Source organism: Hordeum vulgare, chromosome 6H (assembly GCF_904849725.1).
Source record: "Hordeum vulgare subsp. vulgare chromosome 6H, MorexV3_pseudomolecules_assembly, whole genome shotgun sequence".
Lineage (NCBI taxonomy): Eukaryota > Viridiplantae > Streptophyta > Magnoliopsida > Poales > Poaceae > Hordeum > Hordeum vulgare.
Window position 1 is genome coordinate 230,283,780 of NC_058523.1, and position 19,723 is coordinate 230,303,502.

The following is a 19,723-nucleotide window of genomic DNA, read 5'->3' on the forward strand; positions in this document are numbered from 1 at the left end:
TGCGACACCACCTCCTGCTAGAAATTTTGATGTGTCGCATGTGCTTGATGATCCTACTTCTACTATCCATGATGCTTATCATGATGCTATGCTTGATACTGCTTTGCCACTAGGTGCATTCCTTGATGCACAAATTGCTAGAGTTGCTGCTAGATGTGATGATACTTCTAAAACTGCTGAGATAATTGAAGTAGAACCTGCTATTTTGCCTGTTAGAACTATCTCTCCTAGATATGAATTGCCTGATATGCGTGAGGGTTATGTTATGGAGGGAGAGATAGCTGAGGACTTTCTTGCTTGTAAGGATAGCTATGATGTTGAGAAATTACTACACAAGTGGAAATAAAAATCTTTGAACACTAGGATGAAATATGACCCAAAGTTCGCTACTTCGCCTATCTTTGTGACCGATAAGGATTATGAATTCTCTGCCGACCCTGAGTTAATCACTCTGGTCGAATCTTATCCTTTTCACGGTTATGAGTCTGAAACGGTTGTAGCCCATATTACCAAATTGCATGATATAGCCACCCTATTCACGAGTGAGGAAAAGATCCGCCACTACTATATCCTTAAGTTGTTTCCTTTCTCACTAAAGGGTGATGCTAAGATCTGGTTCACTTCTCTTGCCCCTGGTTGTGTGCGTAGCCCCCAAGATATGATCTACTACTTCTCTAAAAAATATTTCCCTACCCATAAGAAGCAAGATGCCTTGCAGGAAATATACAACTTTGCGCAAGTTGAAGAAGAGAGTCTCCCACAAGCTTGGGGGAGGCTCATCCAGCTGCTGAATGCTTTGCTTGATCACCCTCTTGAGAAGAATGAAATACTTGATATCTTCTATAATGGACTTACCGATGCTTCTAGACACCACATAGATAGTTGTGCCAGTTGTGTTTTTAGGGAACAAATTGTAGAACAAGCTGAGATCCTATTGAATAATATCTTGTGCAATGAGAATGCTTGGACTATTCCCACACCACCTCCTAAGCCAACTCCTAAGAAAATAGGTATCATATTCCTCAGTCCTGAATATATGAAAGAAGCTAAGAAATCTATGAAAGAGAAAGGCATTAAATCTAAAGATGTCAAAATCTACCACCTATCGAAGAGATCCATGGTCTCGATAACCCGATACATGTAGTACAGGTAAATTCTCTTCGTATATTCAATGAGAGTGATATTCCTTTTGATAATCCTGCTAGCTTATGCCTGGATGAATTTGATAACTTTGTTGCCAAACAACATAGTTTCAATGATTATGTTAGTAGACAATTGGAACAGAATGCTCGTATGCTTAGTCATTTAAGTGCTTGCGTGGACAGAAACGTCAATGATCTTAAGCTCCTGAGTAAACATGCCTCTATGGTTACTACCCAGGTAGAACAAGTACTTAAGGCTCAAAATGACTTGCTCAATGAGTTGAATGACAATTCTGTCAGTGTCGTCACTAGAGGCGGTAGAATGACCCAGGAACCTTTGTATCCTGAGGGTCATCCTAAGAGAATTGAACAAGATTCTCAAGGAGTTAGCACTGATGCACCTAGTCATCCTAGGATGAAGAAGAAAGATGATAGGAACCTGCACGCTAGCAAGCCTGTTGCTGTTACACCTAAGAGTCCAAACGATGTCTCTGTTTCTGATGCTGAAACACAATCTGGTGATGAACACGAGCCTAACAATCGATAGTGATGTTCATGTTGATGCTCAACCTAGCAATGATAAGGATGTGGAGATTGAACCTATTGATCTTGATAACCCACATCCTAAGAATAAGAGATACGATAAGAATGACTTCGCTGCTAGGAAGCATGGTAAAGAAAGGGGACCGTGGGTTCAGAAACCCACGCCCTTTCCTCCCAAACCATCCAAGAAAAAGGATGATGAGGATTTTGATCGATTTGTTGAAATGATTAGACCTGTATTTCTACAAATGCGTTTAACAGATATGCTCAAAATGTCTCCATATGCTAAGTACATGAAGGATATTGTTACTAATAAGAGGAGGATACCTGAGGTTGAGATTTCCACCATGCTCGCTAACTATACCTTCAAGGGTGGAACTCCTAAGAAACTAGGTGATCCCGGAGTGCCCACTATACCTTGCTCCATTAAAGGCAACGATGTTAGAACAGCTTTATGCGACCTTGGAGCCGGTGTTAGTGTTATGCCTCTCTCTCTCTTTATCGTAGACTTGAACCGGATAAGTTGACACCCACTGAAATCTCTCAGCAAATGGTCGACAAATCAACTGCTTTCCCTATCGGCATTTGCGAGGATGTGCCTGTTGTGGTTGCTAACGTCACTATCTTAACAGACTTTGTTATCCTGGATATTCCCGAGCATGATGCCATGGAGTTCATCCTTGGAAGACCCTTTTTAAACACTACAGGGGCTGTTATTGATTGCAACAAAGGCAATGTCACTTTCCATGTCAACGGTAATGATCATACGGTGCACTTTCTGAAGAAACAATATCGAGTACATTGCATCAATGCTATCGAAAAAACTTCATCGATTCTTACTGGGAGCTTTGAATGCCCTATAGCCACTGTCAAGATGAAATATGATTTGATTGTTGGGGATATGCACATCCCGATTGAGGTAACCTAGTGACTATTCCAAAATTCTCCGTTTCCTTTTGCGATTCGAAAAAGTTTGTCAAGGAGACTTGATCAACCTCATTGACGGATTTCTTTCGATGACCATGAGATGGATGAATCAAGGAGTCACAAACCTCTATTCCAAGATTTCACCTTCGGTTGCTTAGAAGAAAAATCATAGATTTAGTTTAGTTTTCCCTGTTTTCTGCTTTTAGCGTCCCGTAGAAAAGTACCCCAAAAATAAAAGTTCTCTGAATGTCATGAAAATCAAGTATGATTTTTTCTGGAATTTTTGAAAAATACTGAGACGGAGAGCTAGTCAGGGGGATGCACCAGTGGGCCACAAGCCCTGGAGGCGCAGGCACCCCCCTAGTCGCGCCTACCAGGCTTGTGGGGCCCACGTGCACCCCCTCCACTTATTCTAGCTCCCATCTGCTTCTCCTACCTCCAAAAAAATTGTTTCACAGATCAAACCCGTGTTCTTGCTCTTCTTGCTGCGATTTTCGATCTCCTTGTGCAAAGCCCCATTCACCAAGCTGTTTTGGGGAAATTGCTCCTTGGTATGTGACTCCTCCATTGGTCCAATTAGTTTTTGCTCTAGTGCCTTATACGTCGCGTATTTTTGCTGCCTTGGTGACCCTGTTCTTGAGCTTTGCATGCTTATTTTGGCTAGTCTCAAGTAGTTTTGATGCGTGATATGGCCTCTAGGCACTTGTGGGAGTAGTTGCTACGAGTTTCGTTGGGCCTTGTTCAGTTTTCCTTAGAATCACTATAAATTTCAGAAATTTTCAGAGATAGAAAAAGGAAAAGATGAGGAGGTTCTTAAGAGGCTCTTCAAGCCGTGACCCCAAGGATGATGGGAATGAGAAGAAGAAACCCAAGTATCCGGTCCCCCGAGTTGCAGAAGTTCGAGCGTGCGAGTGGCCAAGCGATGTGTTCTTACGCGCCGCCGGACTTTATGAGGACTTTTACTACTTGGTGGAGAACGCATGCCTTACCACCTTCGTTGAAGATAAGTGGCCACAATACCTCCTCCTCACTAATATTTTCGTGCAAAGCTTTAACTTCTATCCAAGGAAGATTCCTCCTATGGTTGAGTTCAAATTATATGATATCCCCCAGCGCATGTCACTTCAGGATTTTTGCAATGTTTGCAAATTACCTTATGTTGGGGATATTCATGAACCTCGTCCACGGGACTTGGAGGCTTTCATCGATACTATTGCTGTAGGAGAGGAGAGAGGAGTGTCTTGCACTAGAGCTGCTAGCATACAGTTTCCCGTGCTTCGGTACTTCTCATTATTCGTGGGAAAATGATTGATTGGCCGTGGGAAAGGTGGGGCCCTTAGCTCCCCAGATCTTGCGGTTTTGCGCGAAGCCCTTTATAATGATAAAACTTATAGCTTGGGCGCTATAGTAGCTCAACGGTTGAACACGAACCGTTCTGAAGGCGTTGTCTATGGAGGAATATATGCTACTCGTCTTGCTAGACATTTTGAGATACCTATTATACTAGACGAGGAAGAAGAGATTCTTCTTCCCGAGAGATATCTAGATTATGATAGCATGGTTCGCCATGACTTTCTTGATAGAGATATAAATAGAAGGATGATTTATAACCTGGTATTTAGTCAGGGTACTCGTGAGACTATTACCTTGCCTACTCCTTCTTTGTCCAATCTTCATATAGGCAGGTACATTATTATGCCCTCGGACATCTACGCATATTGGGGCATAGCCCAACCACAGGCGCCCGTGCCCGAGCTACCAGTTGAGTACCAGACGCCAATTTATCAGTGGGAGCCAGAGGAGCTCCTGAAGCAGTGGCATCCTCAGTCCACTCCGGAGTACCCCGGAGACAGTTATTTCCCTCCTTGGGAATAGACCAACTTAGGCCAAAAGCCTGAGCTTGGGGAGTACGTGTTTCTCACCGACTTTATATTCTTTCTTACGCTTTCACTTTGTTAGTCGGTGTTCACACTTTGCCACTCTATCATCCTTGCTAGTTTATTTGTTTTTCTCGCTTTCTTCTCGTGTGTTCGTCTAGTTTGAGAAAAACCAAAAAGATTTTCCGTTCTTCTTTTTCTTGTTGGGAGCTTTCCCTTTTAAATAGTTTTCTTTTTCTTTGGGTCAAGGTAGAAGACCATGGTTACAATGTTTAGTGGCTCTCGCATGCATATCTGTTTATCTGTCGAAGAGCCATATTACTTTGTCTTCTCCTTTGTGTTTGCTTGCAGATTCCAGCTTAGTCCAATGCACGAGCACTCTTATTATTCTTCACATCATTCGGGCGTGCAAGTGAATGGCAATAATGACGATACATGATGAAGTGACTGAGCCCGGAAAAGCTGGTATGAACTCGATCTATTTTGTTTTTGTAAATATGACTAGCTCATCGTTCCTGATTTAGCTTTGTTGTGAGAGAAACATGTTTGCAATGACAACTTAGAGATCATAGTTTCTGATGCCATGGTTAATTAGCTAGGAGCTTATAATGGTTTGCCTTGGATGCCAACATGAATTTTGAGATGACTATCATGTAGTATGATAGGATGGTATCCTCCTTTGAATGATTCAAGTGGCTTGACTTGGTGCATGTTTATGCATGTAGTTGAAACAAAATCAACATAGCCTCTATGATATTCATGTTCATGGTGATTTATGTCCTACTCATGCTTGCACTCAATGTTGGTTAATCTCAATGCATTTTGATGACTGTTGTCGCTCTCTAGTTGGCCGATTCCCAGTCTTTTGCTAGCCTTCACTTGTACTAAGCGGGAATACTGCTTGTGCATCCACTTCCATAAACCCAAAGTTGTTCCATATGAGTCCACCATACCTACCTACATGCGGTATCTACCTGTCATTCCAAGTAAATTTGCATGTGCCACTCTCTAAATCTTCAAGAAATAATCCGTTTTGCATGCCCGAACCGCTCATGTGGTGACAGGGGGCTATCAGTATCTTCCGTGCTAGGCGTGTTATCCTCGATATGTGTTTATTCACTATCACTCACGAGAAAGGGGTCGGTAATTGGAATGCCCAGTTCCATGCTCAAATCGAAAAGATAATTGCAAACAAAACTCCCCCTGGATTGATGTTGGTATGGACGACACCCGAGTATTCGGCTAGTCGTGGAGTGTGATTGATCGGTAGTGGGGGAGTCAAAACTTTACTTTTCTGTTTGGGAACCGCCTATAGCATGTGTAGCGTGGAAGATGGTGAAAACTCTTGGTCATTGCGTTGACAATGGAAGCATGCCACCCAAAATTATTATCTCTGTTTTAAAAGCTTGAGCTCTGGCACCTCTGCAAATCAATGCTTCCCTCTACGAAGGGCCTATCTATTTATGTTTCTATTGAGTCATCCTCTGCCTATAAAAGCACCAATTAGAGAGCACCTCTGTCATTTTTATGCTTTGCTTTTAACTATGATTGAGTATGACTGTTACTGGATCTTCTTTGCCATGAATTACAATGTTTAGTCAGCCCTTGGTCTTTGAAGGTGCTCTGCATTTATGTTTTGCGGTCTCAGAATGAGCTAGCGAGATACCATCTGTTCATACTGCTTCATGATTGTTTTGATTGAAGTGTTGATGTTTGAAACTTATTATTATTGCTTGCTAGTTGATTATGCCATTGATATGAGTTTACTGTGAGACCTAGATGTCATTGCTTATGTGGTTAGCTTGTGATCTTGCTGAAATTCTAGATATGAGTTAGACATAGTTGCAATAACAAGATCAAACAGAGTACGTAAAAGTTTTTCTTTTGTCTCTTTCAGTTTGTCAACTGAATTGCTTGAGGACAAGCAAGGCTTTAAGCTTGGGGGAGTTGATATGTCTCCGTCGTATCTACTTTTCCGAACTCTTTTGCCCTTGTTTTGGACTCTAATTTGCATAATTTGAATGGAACTAACCCGGACTAACGTTGTTTTCAGCAGAATTGCCATGGTATTGTTTTTGCGCAGAAATAAAAGTTCTCGGAATGACTTGGAAATTTACGGGGATTTTTTGTGGAATATATAAAAATACTGACGCAAGAATCAACCGAAGAAGTAGAGAGTGGAGCCCACAGGCCCACCAGGTGCGCCCCCCCTGGCTGCGCCTGGCAGGCTTGTGGGGCCCATGTTGCTCCACCGCCTCCAATTCCAGCTCTACTTAGTCCCTTTCGTCCGAAAAAAATCAAGGAGAAGAGTTCATTGCGTTTTACGATACGGAGGCGCCGCCACCTCCTGTTCTTCCTCTGGAGGGCAGATCTGGAGTCCGTTCTGGGCTCCGGAGAGGGGAGATCGTCGCAATCGTCATCAACAATCTTCCTTCATCGCCAATTCCATGATGCTCTTCACCGTTCGTGAGTAATCTCATCATAGGCTTGCTGGACGGTGATGGGTTGGATGAGATCTATCATGTAATCGAGTTAGTTTTGACGGGTATTGATCCCTAGTATCCACTATGTTCTAAGATTGATGTTGCTACTACTTTGCCATGCTTAATGCTTGTCACTAGGGCCCGAGTGCCATGATTTTAGATCTAAACCTATTATGTTGTCGCTAATATATGTGTGTTCTTGATCCTATCTTGCAAGTTGTAGTCACCTACTATGTGTTATGACCCGGCAACCCCGGAGTGACAATAGCCGGAACCACTCCTGGAGATGACCATAGTATGAGGAGTTCATGTATTCACTAAGTGTTAATGTGTTGGTCTGGTTCTTTATTAAAAAGAGAATCTTAATATCCCGTAGTTTCCATTAGGACCCCGCTGCCACGGGAGGGATGGACAATGGATGCCATGCAAGTTCTTTTCCCTAAGCACGTATGACTACATACGGAATACATGCCTACATTACAGTGACGAACTAGAGCTAGTTACTTATCTCTCCGTGTTATAACTGTTGCATGATGAATAGCATCCGGCATAATCATCCATCACCTATCCAATGCCTACAAGTTTTCCTACTGGTCCTTGCTACGTTACTTTGCTGCTACTGCTGTCACTGCTGCTACTGTTACTCTATTGCTACTGCTGTTACTTTGCTGCTACTGCTGTCACTTTGCTGCTACTGGTTACTGTTGCTACTGCTGCTATCACACTACCTTGCTACTGATACTTTGCTGCAGATACTAAATCTTTCAGGTGTGGTTGAATTGACAAATCAACTGCTAATACTTGAGAATATTCTTTGGCTTCCCCTTGTGTCGAATCAATAAATTTGGGTTGAATACTCTACCCTCTAAAACTGTTGCGATCCCCTATACTTGTGGGTTATCACTCCTCACTAGAGACGGGCACCCAGAAGTACCGCTCCACCAGGGCGTCCACGCAGAGGCGCACTTTGTCTCGGAGAAGACGCCGGAACTCAGCAGGCACCGGCTCGACAACGCGCTAGAGATCAAGCTGCGGGACGAGGCGGCGCAGGTTGGAGAGACGAGTATCAAGGCAAGGACCAGGAGCTCACGCGTGTCGGACGCATTGTCCTCCTCCACGCGGGAGACGCAGGCCTCTAGCGTCTCCACCACCTTCTGGAAGAAGGCGAGGTAGCCCCCGTCACTACTCACCCTTGGCATCGCCAGGGCATCCCCCACGAATTGGCGCGTCGCGCATGCCGCCCGGCCGGTGATGCTCGCGAACTGCTTGGCATGCTGGGACTCTATCATCCTGGGGTACGTTGCCTCGTCCTGGTCGGCCTGAACGGCGTCAGTCGCCTCCTGGACCTGTCTCTGCAGCGACGTCGACTCCGCCTTGGCCTCCTCTTCCCCCTGGCAGGCGGCTTGGTGGGCGGCCTCGGCACTCTCGAGCTGAGCCTGGAGCCCCTCCGCCTCCTCCTGAAGCTCGCCAAGCTTGAGCTTCTTGGTTGCGGGTGCTCTGGAGAAAAGGGAAGATCAACCACCAAGCAACGGACAAGACAACAAGCAATGGGGGTGCAAACGAGGGACTTACTCATCAATCAGAGCCCAGCGGCGGCGGGCACGCGGGGACCCCGAGGGCCCTCCGCCGCTGCTCCCGGGGGCAGACGAGGGCGCGGACGGAGCCGCGCGTTTCCTCCTACCAGGACCGCCTCCTGAAGACGCCATGGAAGACAAAGAAATGAAGGGAGAAGAGGTTTTTCTCGGTGGATCAAAGGAAAGAAAGAGGAAGCTCAAGATTGCAGTGCCCCCCTTGATATGGGTGGGGCAGATATATAGGCGAATCGCGGCCACCAAGCATCGTGGGAGCGCGAGCGTTGCGCTCCCCTCGGGTGCCGCGAGGTGGGCCGGCAGGTGCATTGTCGCCCATGTCGCCTCACCTGACAACCGAGCAGTCACGTCCGTGAGGGCCGTTGGGCATGGGCAGGCCACGCCGATGCCATTCAATGAGTAACAATGATGGCTGACGCGGTTCTTGGAGATCGTGCCATCATGGTCTGGTGCGCCCCGGATGCCTCGAGGAGCAAGAGTGTCGCCACATGGCGGCTGGACACGTGTGTCGCCTGGCCCGCACACAATTAGGGCCCACGACACTTCGGGCCGGCCTCAAGGCTTCACCAAGAAGCCAGCCCAGGCGTGTCGTGGGCCCGGGGCTACTGTCGGCGTTCCCAGAATGGGGGTACCCAGACCTGCCTGCCTATGGCCCAGGGTTGGCCCACTTCATCGACCAAAAACCAACATGCCCGGCACACTTCAAGGCAAGGCATTTGCGAGGAGCCAAACCTCGCAAGGAGGAACAACATCAAGACCCGCGAGGGGCTTGTCAGCGTTCTGGGAATGGGGGTAGCTAGACCTGCCTGCCTGCGGGACAAGGCTGGTCCAATTCATTGACCAAAACCAACGGACTCGGCACCACTCAAGAAAAGGCCCTCGCGATGGGCCAAGCCTTGCGAGGAGGAGCAACTTCAAGACCCGCAGGGGGCCTCCTCAAGACCCCTCCGGAGCGACGGAGATTCCGAGGCAAGACCAAACCTTGGGAGTCAAGGATGATGTGGGGGAAGAATAGGCGAGCAGCGGATTGCAGGACGGTGCAGTTTCCCTTTCGTGAAAAGGGGGGAAGGACGTACGCGGGTTCCCAAGGCATCTTCCAAAGGTTTCCATTCTGGTGCAACAAGGCCATCGCCGTCCGCCAGTAGGATGGACGTCATCCCTCGAACCGAGCTTGCTGCACTGACAACCACTTTGCAGCCGAAGACCACCTTTGGGCAGGAGAGCATGTTCCCCTGTTCCCCTTCAAAATTGGCCATTGTGGGATCCCTTCCCGCCGAAATGATATGGGAAGAGGACCAGGGACACCACTATATATAGAGGATAGGTTACTTCGTAGGGGGGGACACGAGATCCATTCATTCGCCCATTGGCACCACACAAAGGCCATCCAACCTCCAAAGTCCCTCGAACACTGTACTAGTTCATCCACCACCCTCCACGAGAGGCAATCCACCTAAGCAGGAGTAGGGTATTATGCTTCCCAGCGGCCCGAACTTGGGTAAACTGCCGTGTTCAATGTTTTCCTCACCATTGAGTGAGCCCCTTGCCATCCCCGACGAGTAGCAAGTTAGGTGAGGCGAGCCCACAAGAGATCCTCGTACACACCCCTGAGTTCGAATCTTTAGGGTTTTGCGGAGCCCGAAATTGTACATTTGGCGCGCCAAGTAGGGTGTGTGTCAAGGTCTCTCCCAGGGCTCGGCTCGCTGAAGCTGGTCACACTCATGGTAGGGGGACGGCGATTCCGCGTGGAGAGGCAGGCCGCGCGCGTGGCACGACCGCCGCATGCTGGCCGGAACGCCTTGCGACGCTCCGCCACCCCGTCGGCCAACGTTCACGCCATACGGGCTTCCAACGAGCACCGCGGGCTGCCGCCTTCACCAACCACGCAACATCCCCCGTCGCCCCGACCCTTCCATGCGTCCAAGCTGTTCCACCCCCTCTCGAGTCTGTCAGCACCCGACGCACACACATGTAGCGCTCTTGGTGGCGCATGAGCTCAGGTGCCGACACGCGGCCCGCCGCCGCTGCATCGGCGGGCTCATGCATGCTCTTGGGTGCGACGTTGCCGGCGAGATGCAAGCACGCCCCCGTGGGAGCGGCGCTCGTCAGCCCGCACCGCCAGGGGCTACAACTGGGGAACCGTGCAGGCGCGCCTCAGACACCCGCCCAGGCTTGTCCCCAGTGGGGGCCGGCGGGAGCTCCTGGAGGCATGTGACTTGGCCACGTTGGGGAGGCGTCGTCCAACGTTCCCCGGCGCGCTTCACGAAACAAGGAGGGAGTACCGGAGGCCCGACTACATCAACCCCTGGAGGCGCGCATAGTTCGACCATGGTCGCGCCCGCACACGTTTGGGCTACGGAGGAAGCAGCGCGGACCATCACCGCGGAAGGAGGCACGCGCGTGACCACGCAGGCAGCCCCCGTGCAAACAGGTATGAACAACACCATGGTGGTGGCCCGCGGGGGTGGCGTCGCGGGGACGCCCAGCGTGGGTGTCCTTGTGGGGCACACCTGCTTGCCGGGAGCTGCTTCGGGGAGATGTCTGGGTCTGGGGACCGGGGACCCCTCGCGTGGGACAGGGTGGACGCACCCTTGTGTCCCAGTCGACACGCCCCAGCCTGGGAACAGAGGGTGGAGCACATGCCCATGTTCCCGGGCCAGACGATCCTAACCTGGGGGCTGGGGTGGTATATCCGCCCGTGCCTCCAGGGCATGCGACGCCCGCCTGGGGACTGAGGGTGGAATACACGCCCATGTCTCCAGTGCAGGCTTCGTGCGATCTCCAGCGGGTGTTCGGGTACCCGTTGTTGCCCTTAGGATGGGCTAACCCAACTTGGGGGCATGGCCCAGGGAACCAACGTGGGAAGCTGGGGGGCCCATTAAGGCGCGTTGGGGAAACGCCCCGGGGACTCAGGACCTACCGTCTAGGCGAGCTCTCCGGCCAGCTAGCGCTGGGGGCTCCTCCCACGCTCAAGGGCTCGCTCAGGGAGGGTCACGCCACGCCGCTACAAGCCCGGGGACCACGAGCGGAGCACGCGCCTGATAGGCATGGTGCTCCCGAAGCGTCCCCAGGACCTGGTGTCGGCATTCTAGGAATGGGGGTACCCAGACCTGCCTGCCTGCGGCCCAGGGCTAGCCCACTTCGTCAACGCAAGATCGGCTAGGAATAGCACCACCCTGAACAAGGCCCTCGCAAGGGTCCAAACCTCACAAGTAAGAGCGACATCAAGACCCGCAGGGGGCCTCCTCAGCACCCCTCCGGTGCGGCGGATATTTCAAGGCAAAGCCGGGCCTCGGGAGTCAAGGGTGACGCCATGGAAGGATAGACGAGCAGCAGATGGCAGGAGGGGGCAGTTTCCCCTTTAGTGCAAAAGAGGAAGGAGCGTATCAGGGCCCCAAAGGCATCTTCCAAAGGTTTCCCTTCAGGTGCAACAAGACCACGGCTGCCCGCCGGCAGGACGAGTGTCATCCCTGTGCCCACCTTCGCGGCGCTGGCACCTGCGTTGCAGGCGAAGACCACTTTTGACAGGGGAAGCATGTTCCCTTGTCCCCCACCGAAACTGGCCGTTGTGGGATCCCTTCCCGCCTACGATAAGGGAAGAGGACCCGAGCCTCCACTATAAATAGAGAGGGTAGGATACTTGGCAAGGTGATTGGATCATTGAAACTCCAGAGCAACACGCCTAGCCACTTGGCCTATGGTGGCTCGAGAACACTGTAGTGGTTCATCCTACAACCTCTGGGAGAGGCAATCCACCAAAAGCAGGAGTAGGGTTTTACGCTTCGTAGTAGCCCGAACCTGGGTAAACTGTTGTGTTCTGTGTTCCCCTCACCATCGAGTGAGTTCTTCGCCGTCTCCATCGAGTAGGGGGCTAGGTAAGGTCGAGCCGAGAGAGATCGCCGTATATGACCCTGTGTTCGAATCCTTAGGGTTTTTTGCCGAGCCCAAAATCTGACATTTGGCGCGCCAGGTAGGGGGCATGTGAAGGCCTTCTCTTAGCTTCCTCCTTCCCAGGTCGCTGCACCGATGGCCGACGACCAACCAGCTTGTCAAAGCCTTGTCGAGCTGGTCTCCGACCGCCATGTCGCAGCGGCTAGAAGCTCGCATGCCGGCATCGCGGGACCAGGTGACTCGTACCAGGTGGTCAACATCGTCTCCACAGCGGCGGCCACCCGTGCCACCCAGGCGCATGGTGGCTGGGCGGCGGCCCAGACACCCATAGTGCGCCGCATCAACTTGGGAGACCTCAACACACACGATGCATTGCGGATGGCACGAGAGATGCTCTGCCAACGACCGACACCAGGGGGCTTTGACGCCTGGGTGGACCACATCATGGAGCTGATCACCATCGCCCAGAAGACCATCCAGCCTGGTGCATCCTCAAGGCCACAGGCGTCGGGCACCGGGGGCTTGCACCGCGTACCGAACCCCGGGCCTGAAAGCTTCGGGGCCCTACCCGCTCTTGGCGGGGCTGAGAGAGACGCGCTTTGCGCTGCCCTCCACCTCCTCCAGACCCCTTCGATTGGCCCCGAGGCGCACCACACTGACAACCACCAGGGACGCGAGGGGAACGGCGGACGACCGACGCACACACTAGCGTGCATCACCAAGTCTAAGTCGACCCTCGGTAGCCTGGGGCGGCTCGACTGGAGCGCTCCCTCCGGCGCAGCCAACAAAGGGAAAAGGCGATGGCGCGGCCGAACTACGACAGCAGAGACATGGTAGGACATCAAGGAGGGAGCCAGCACCGGGCGGTGCCGGGACCAGCCAACGGCAGCAACCGGAACGAGTGACTTCGCGCAGAGGCCTTTCACAGGAAGAACTACAAGCAATACGGTCGGGGAGACCCTCCTCCGCCACCATGGGGACCACCACCGTCGCACTGCTGACCAGCCATGGGGGACGGTCGAGCGACTACATGGAGTCGTACGTGCCGGAGTATGCGGCACTACCTGACCCTCCCGACGAGGAAGAGCTTCTGGCGTCCCCCCGGGCGCCTATCCTCCTCGGGAGTGAAGAGCGTTTGGGGGCTCCTCCTGGAGCCAGGCCCAAGAGGCATGGGCAGGGAGGCGCCCTCAAGCTGTGGCGCGCAGTGCAAGCCGCCTAACCCGCGAAAGGACTACATAAGGCCAAACCCATGGGCCTCAGGAGGACGAGTCGAACGTTGCGACGAGACGCAAGTGGCACGGATCACCCGCGAGGACCACGATTCAGGCATGGGCGTCGGGGGCCACTGTTGGAATTATGCCCTAGAGGCAATAATAAATATGGTTATTATTATAATTCCTGTATCAAGATAATAGTTTATTATCCATGCTATAATTTTATTGAATGAAGACTCATTTACATGTGTGGATACATAGACAAAACACCGTCCCTAGCATGCCTCTAGTTGGCTAGCCAGTTGGTCAATGATAGTCAGTGTCTTCTGATTATGAACAAGGTGTTGTTGCTTGATAACTGGATCACGTCATTGGGAGAATCACGTGATGGACTAGACCCAAACTAATAGACGTAGCATGTTGATCGTGTCATTTTGTTGCTACTGTTTTCTGTGTGTCAAGTATTTATTCCTATGACCATGAGATCATATAACTCACTGACACCGGAGGAATTCTTTGTGTGTATCAAACGTCGCAACGTAACTGGGTGACTATAAAGATGCTCTACAGGTATCTCCGAAGGTGTTAGTTGAGTTAGTATGGATCAAGACTGGGATTTGTCACTCCGTGTGACGGAGAGATATCTCGGGGCCCACTCGGTAATACAACATCACACACAAGCCTTGCAATCAATGTAACTTAGTGTAAGTTGCGGGATCTTGTATTACGGAATGAGTAAAGAGACTTGCCGGTAAACAAGATTGAAATAGGTATGCGGATACTGACGATCGAATCTCGGGCAAGTAACATACCGAAGGACAAAGGGAATGACATACGGGATTATACGAATCCTTGGCACTGAGGTTCAAACGATAAGATCTTCGTAGAATATGTAGGATCCAATATGGGCATCCAGGTCCAGCTATTGGATATTGACCGAGGAGTCTCTCGGGTCATGTCTACATAGTTCTCGAACCCGCAGGGTCTGCACACTTAAGGTTCGACGTTGTTTTATGCGTATTTGAGTTATATGGTTGGTTACCGAATGTTGTTCGGAGTCCCGGATGAGATCTCGGACGTCACGAGGGTTTCCGGAATGGTCCGAAAACAAAGATTGATATATAGGATGACCTCATTTGATTACCGGAAGGTTTTCGGAGTTACCGGGAATGTACCGGGAATGACGAATGGGTTCCGGGAGTTCACCGGGGGGGGCAACCCACCCCGGGGAAGCCCATAGGCCTTGGGGGAGACCCACCAGCCCTTAGTGGGCTGGTGGGACAGCCCGCAAGTGCCCTATGCGCCAAGGAGAAGAAAATCAAGAGAGAAAGGAAAAAAAAGGAGGAGGTGGGAAGGAAGGGGGACTCCCTCCCACCAAACCTAGTCCAACTCGGTTTCGGGGGGGGGAGAGTCCTCCCCCTTGGACTCGGCCGACCCCCTTGGGGCTCCTTGAGCCCCAAGGCAAGGCCCCCTCCCTCCCACCTATATATACGGAGGTTTTAGGGCTGATTTGAGATGACTTTTCCACGGCAGCCCGACCACATACCTCCACGGTTTTTCCTCTAGATCGCGTTTCTGCGGAGCTCGAGCGGAGCCCTGCTGAGACAAGGTCATCACCAACCTCCGGAGCGCCGTCACGCTGCCGGAGAACTCTTCTACCTCTCTGTCTCTCTTGCTGGATCAAGAAGGCCGAGATCATCGTCGAGCTGTACGTGTGCTGAACGCGGAGGTGCCGTCCGTTCGGTACTAGATCGTGGGACTGATCGCGGGATTGTTCGCGGGGCGGATCGAGGGACGTGAGGACGTTCCACTACATCAACCGCGTTCTCTAACGCTTCTGCTGTACGGTCTACAAGGGTACGTAGATCACTCATCCCCTCTCGTAGATGGACATCACCATGATAGGTCTTCGTGCGCGTAGGAAAATTTTTGTTTCCCATGCGACGTTCCCCAACAGTGGCATCATGAGCTAGGTTCATGCGTAGATGTCTTCTCGAGTAGAACACAAAAGTTTTTGTGGGCGGTGATGTGTGTTTTGCTGCCCTCCTTAGTCTTTTCCTGATTCTGCGGTATTGTTGGATTGAAGCGGCTTGGACCGACATTACTCGTACGCTTACGAGAGACTGGTTTCATCGTTACGAGTAACCCCTTTGCTCAAAGATGGCTGGCAAGTGTCGGTTTCTCCAACTTTAGTTGAATCGGATTTGACCGAGGAGGTCCTTGGATGAGGTTAAATAGCAACTCATATATCTCCGTTGTGGTGTTTGCGTAAGTAAGATGCGATCCTACTAGATACCCTTGGTCACCACGTAAAACATGCAACAACAAAATTAAAGGACGTCTAACTTGTTTTTGCAAGGTATGATTGTGATGTGATATGGCCAACGATGTGATGTGATATATTGGATGTATGAGATGATCATGTTGTAATAGAAATATCGACTTGCACGTCGATGGTACGGCAACCGGCAGGAGCCATAGGGTTGTCTTTAAACTAACGTTTGTGCTTGCAGATGCGTTTACTATTTTGCTAGGATGTAGCTTTAGTAGTAATAGCATAAGTAGCACAAAAACCCCGATGGCAACACGTTGAAGATCGTGCCGGTGCTTTGGTGATGGAGATCAAGAAGCACGTGATGATGGCCATATCATGTCACTTATGAATTGCATGTGATGTTAATCCTTTTATGCACCTTATTTTGCTTAGAACGACGGTAGCATTATGAGGTGATCTCTCACTAAAATATCAAGACGAAATTGTGTTCTCCCCGACTGTGCACCGTTGCTACAGTTCGTCGTTTTGAGACACCACGTGATGATCGGGTGTGATAGACTCAACGTTCACATACAACGGGTGCAAAACAGTTGCGCACGCGGAACACTCGGGTTAAGCTTGACGAGCCTAGCATGTGCAGACATGGCCTCGGAACACATGAGACCGAAAGGTCGATCATGAATCATATAGTTGATATGATTAGCATAGGGATGCTTACCACTGAAACTATACTCAACTCACGTGATGATCGGACTTGGGATAGTATAAGTGGATCATGAACCACTCAAATGACTAGAGAGATGTACTTTTTGAGTGGGAGTTTAGCATATAATTTGATTAAATTAAACTCTAATTCTCTTGAACATAGTCTAAGTCCACTTTGAATATATTTGTGTTGTAGATCATGGCTCACGCGACAGTCATCCTGAATTTTAATACGTTCCTAGAGAAAGCTAAGTTGAAAGATGATGGAAGCAACTTTGTAGACTGGGCTCGTAATCTTAAGCTAATCTTACAAGCTGGGAAGAAGGATTATGTCCTTAATGCTGCGCTAGGAGATGAACCACCCGCTACGGCTAATCAGGATGTTAAGAACGCTTGGTTAGCACGTAAGGAGGACTACTCAATAGTTCAATGTGCAGTCTTGTATGGCTTAGAACCGGGACTTCAACGTCGCTTTGAGCATCATGGAGCATTTGAGATGTTCCAGGAGTTGGAGTTTATCTTTCAGAAGAACGCTCGGATCGAGAGGTATGAGACCTCCGATAAATTCTATGCTTGCAAGATGGAGGAAAACTCGTCTGTCAGTGAACATGTGCTCAAAATGTCTGGGTACTCAAACCGTCTAGCTGAGCTGGGGATTGAATTCCCGCAAGAAGCTATCACTGACAGAATCCTTCAATCACTGCCGCCAAGCTATAAAGGCTTTGTGTTGAACTACAACATGCAAGGGATGAACAAGTCTCCCGGCGAGTTGTTTGCGATGCTGAAAGTCGCAGAGTCTGAACTCCGTAAAGAGCATCAAGTGTTGATGGTGAGCAAGACCACTAGTTTCAAGAGAAACGGCAAAGGCAAGAAGGGCAATTCGAAGAAGAGCGGCAAGCCTGTTGCCAATCCGCCGAAGAAACCCAAGGCTGGACCTAAGCCTGAAACAGAGTGCTTCTATTGCAAGGGTATGGGTCACTAGAAGCGCAATTGCCCCAAGTATCTGGCAGATAAGAAGGCGGGCAAAGAAAAATCAGGTATATTTGATATACATGTTATTGATGTGTACTTAACCGGCTCTCGTAGTAGTGCATGGGTATTCGATACCGGTTCTGTTGCTCACATTTGCAACTCGAAGCAGGAACTGCGGAATAGACGAAGGCTGGCGAAAGACGAAGTGACGATGCGCGTAGGAAATGGTTCCAAGGTTGATGCAATCGCCGTCGGCACAGTGTCACTTCAGCTACCATCGGGATTAGTGATGAACTTAAATCATTGTTATTTAGTGCATGCATTGAGCATGAACATTATCTCTGGATCTTGTTTATTGCGAGACGGTTACTCTTTTAAGTCTGAGAATAATGGTTGTTCTATTTCTATGAGTAACATCTTTTATGGTCATGCACCGAATGTGAGAGGATTGTTCATATTGAATCTTGATAGCGATACGCATATACATAACATTGAGACCAAAAGAGTTAGAGTAAACAATGATAGCGCCATATTTTTGTGGCACTGCCGCTTGGGTCATATTGGTGTAAAGCGCATGAAGAAACTCCATGCTGATGGACTTTTGGAGTCACTTGACTTTGATTCACTTGACACGTGCGAACCATGCCTCATGGGCAAGATGACTAAGACTCCGTTCTCCGGAACAATGGAGCGTGCAAGTGACTTGTTGGAAATCATACATACCGATGTGTGTGGTCCAATGAGCATAGAGGCACGCGGCGGATATCGTTATTTTCTCACCTTCACTGGCGATTTAAGTAGATATGGTTATGTCTACTTGATGAAGCACAAGTCTGAAACATTTGAAAAGTTCAAGCAATTTCAGAGTGAAGTGGAAAATCATCGTAACAAGAAGATCAAGTTCCTACGGTCTGATCGTGGGGGTGAATATCTGAGTTTCGAGTTTGGTGCTCACTTAAGACAATGTGGAATTGTTTCGCAGTTAACACCGCCTGGAACACCACAGCGTAATGGTGTGTCCGAACATCGTAATCGTACTTTGTTAGAGATGTTGCGATCTATGATGTCTCTTACTAATTTGCCGTTATCATTTTGGGGTTATGCATTAGAAACAGCTGCATTCACTTTAAATAGGGCACCATCAAAATCCGTTGAGACGACACCATACGAATTGTGGTATGGCAAAAGGCCAAAGTTGTCGTTTCTTAAAGTTTGGGGATGTGATGCTTATGTCAAAAAGCTTCAGCCTGAAAAGCTGGAACCCAAAGCGGAAAAGTGTGTCTTCATAGGTTACCCAAAAGAGACAGTTGGGTACACCTTCTATCTCAAATCCGAGGGCAAAGTGTTTGTTGCTAAAAACGGAGCTTTTCTCGAGAAGGAGTTTCTCTCGAGAGAATTGAGTGGGAGGAAGATAGAACTTGACAAGGTTGTCGAACCTCTCATCCCTCTGGATGGTGGCGCAGGGCAAGGGGAAACCTCTGTCGTTGCGACGCCGGTTGAGGAGGAAGTTAATGATGATGATCATGAAACTCCAGTTCAAGTTTCTGTTGAACCACGCAGGTCGACGAGATCACGCGCTGCTCCAGAGTGGTACGGTAATCCCGTCTTATCAATCATGTTGTTAGACAACAATGACCCTACAAATTATGAAGAAGCAATGGTGGGCCCAGATTCCAACAAATGGCTAGAAGCCATGAAATCCGAGATAGGATCCATGTATGAGAACAAAGTGTGGACTTTGGAGATACTACCTGAGGGCCGCAAGGCTATTCAGAACAAATGGATCTTTAAGAAGAAGACGGACGCCGACGGTAATGTGACCGTTTATAAAGCTCGACTTGTGGCAAAGGGTTTTTCACAAGTTCTAGGAGTTGACTACGATGAGACTTTCTCACCCGTAGCGATGCTTAAGTCCGTCAGAATCATGTTAGCAATAGCTGCATTTTTCGATTATGAAATCTGGCAGATGGATGTCAAAACGGCGTTCCTTAACGGTTTCCTTAAGGAAGAATTGTATATGATGCAACCCGAAGGTTTTGTCGATCCTCAAAATGCTGACAAGGTGTGCAAGCTCCAGCGATCCATTTATGGACTGGTGCAAGCAT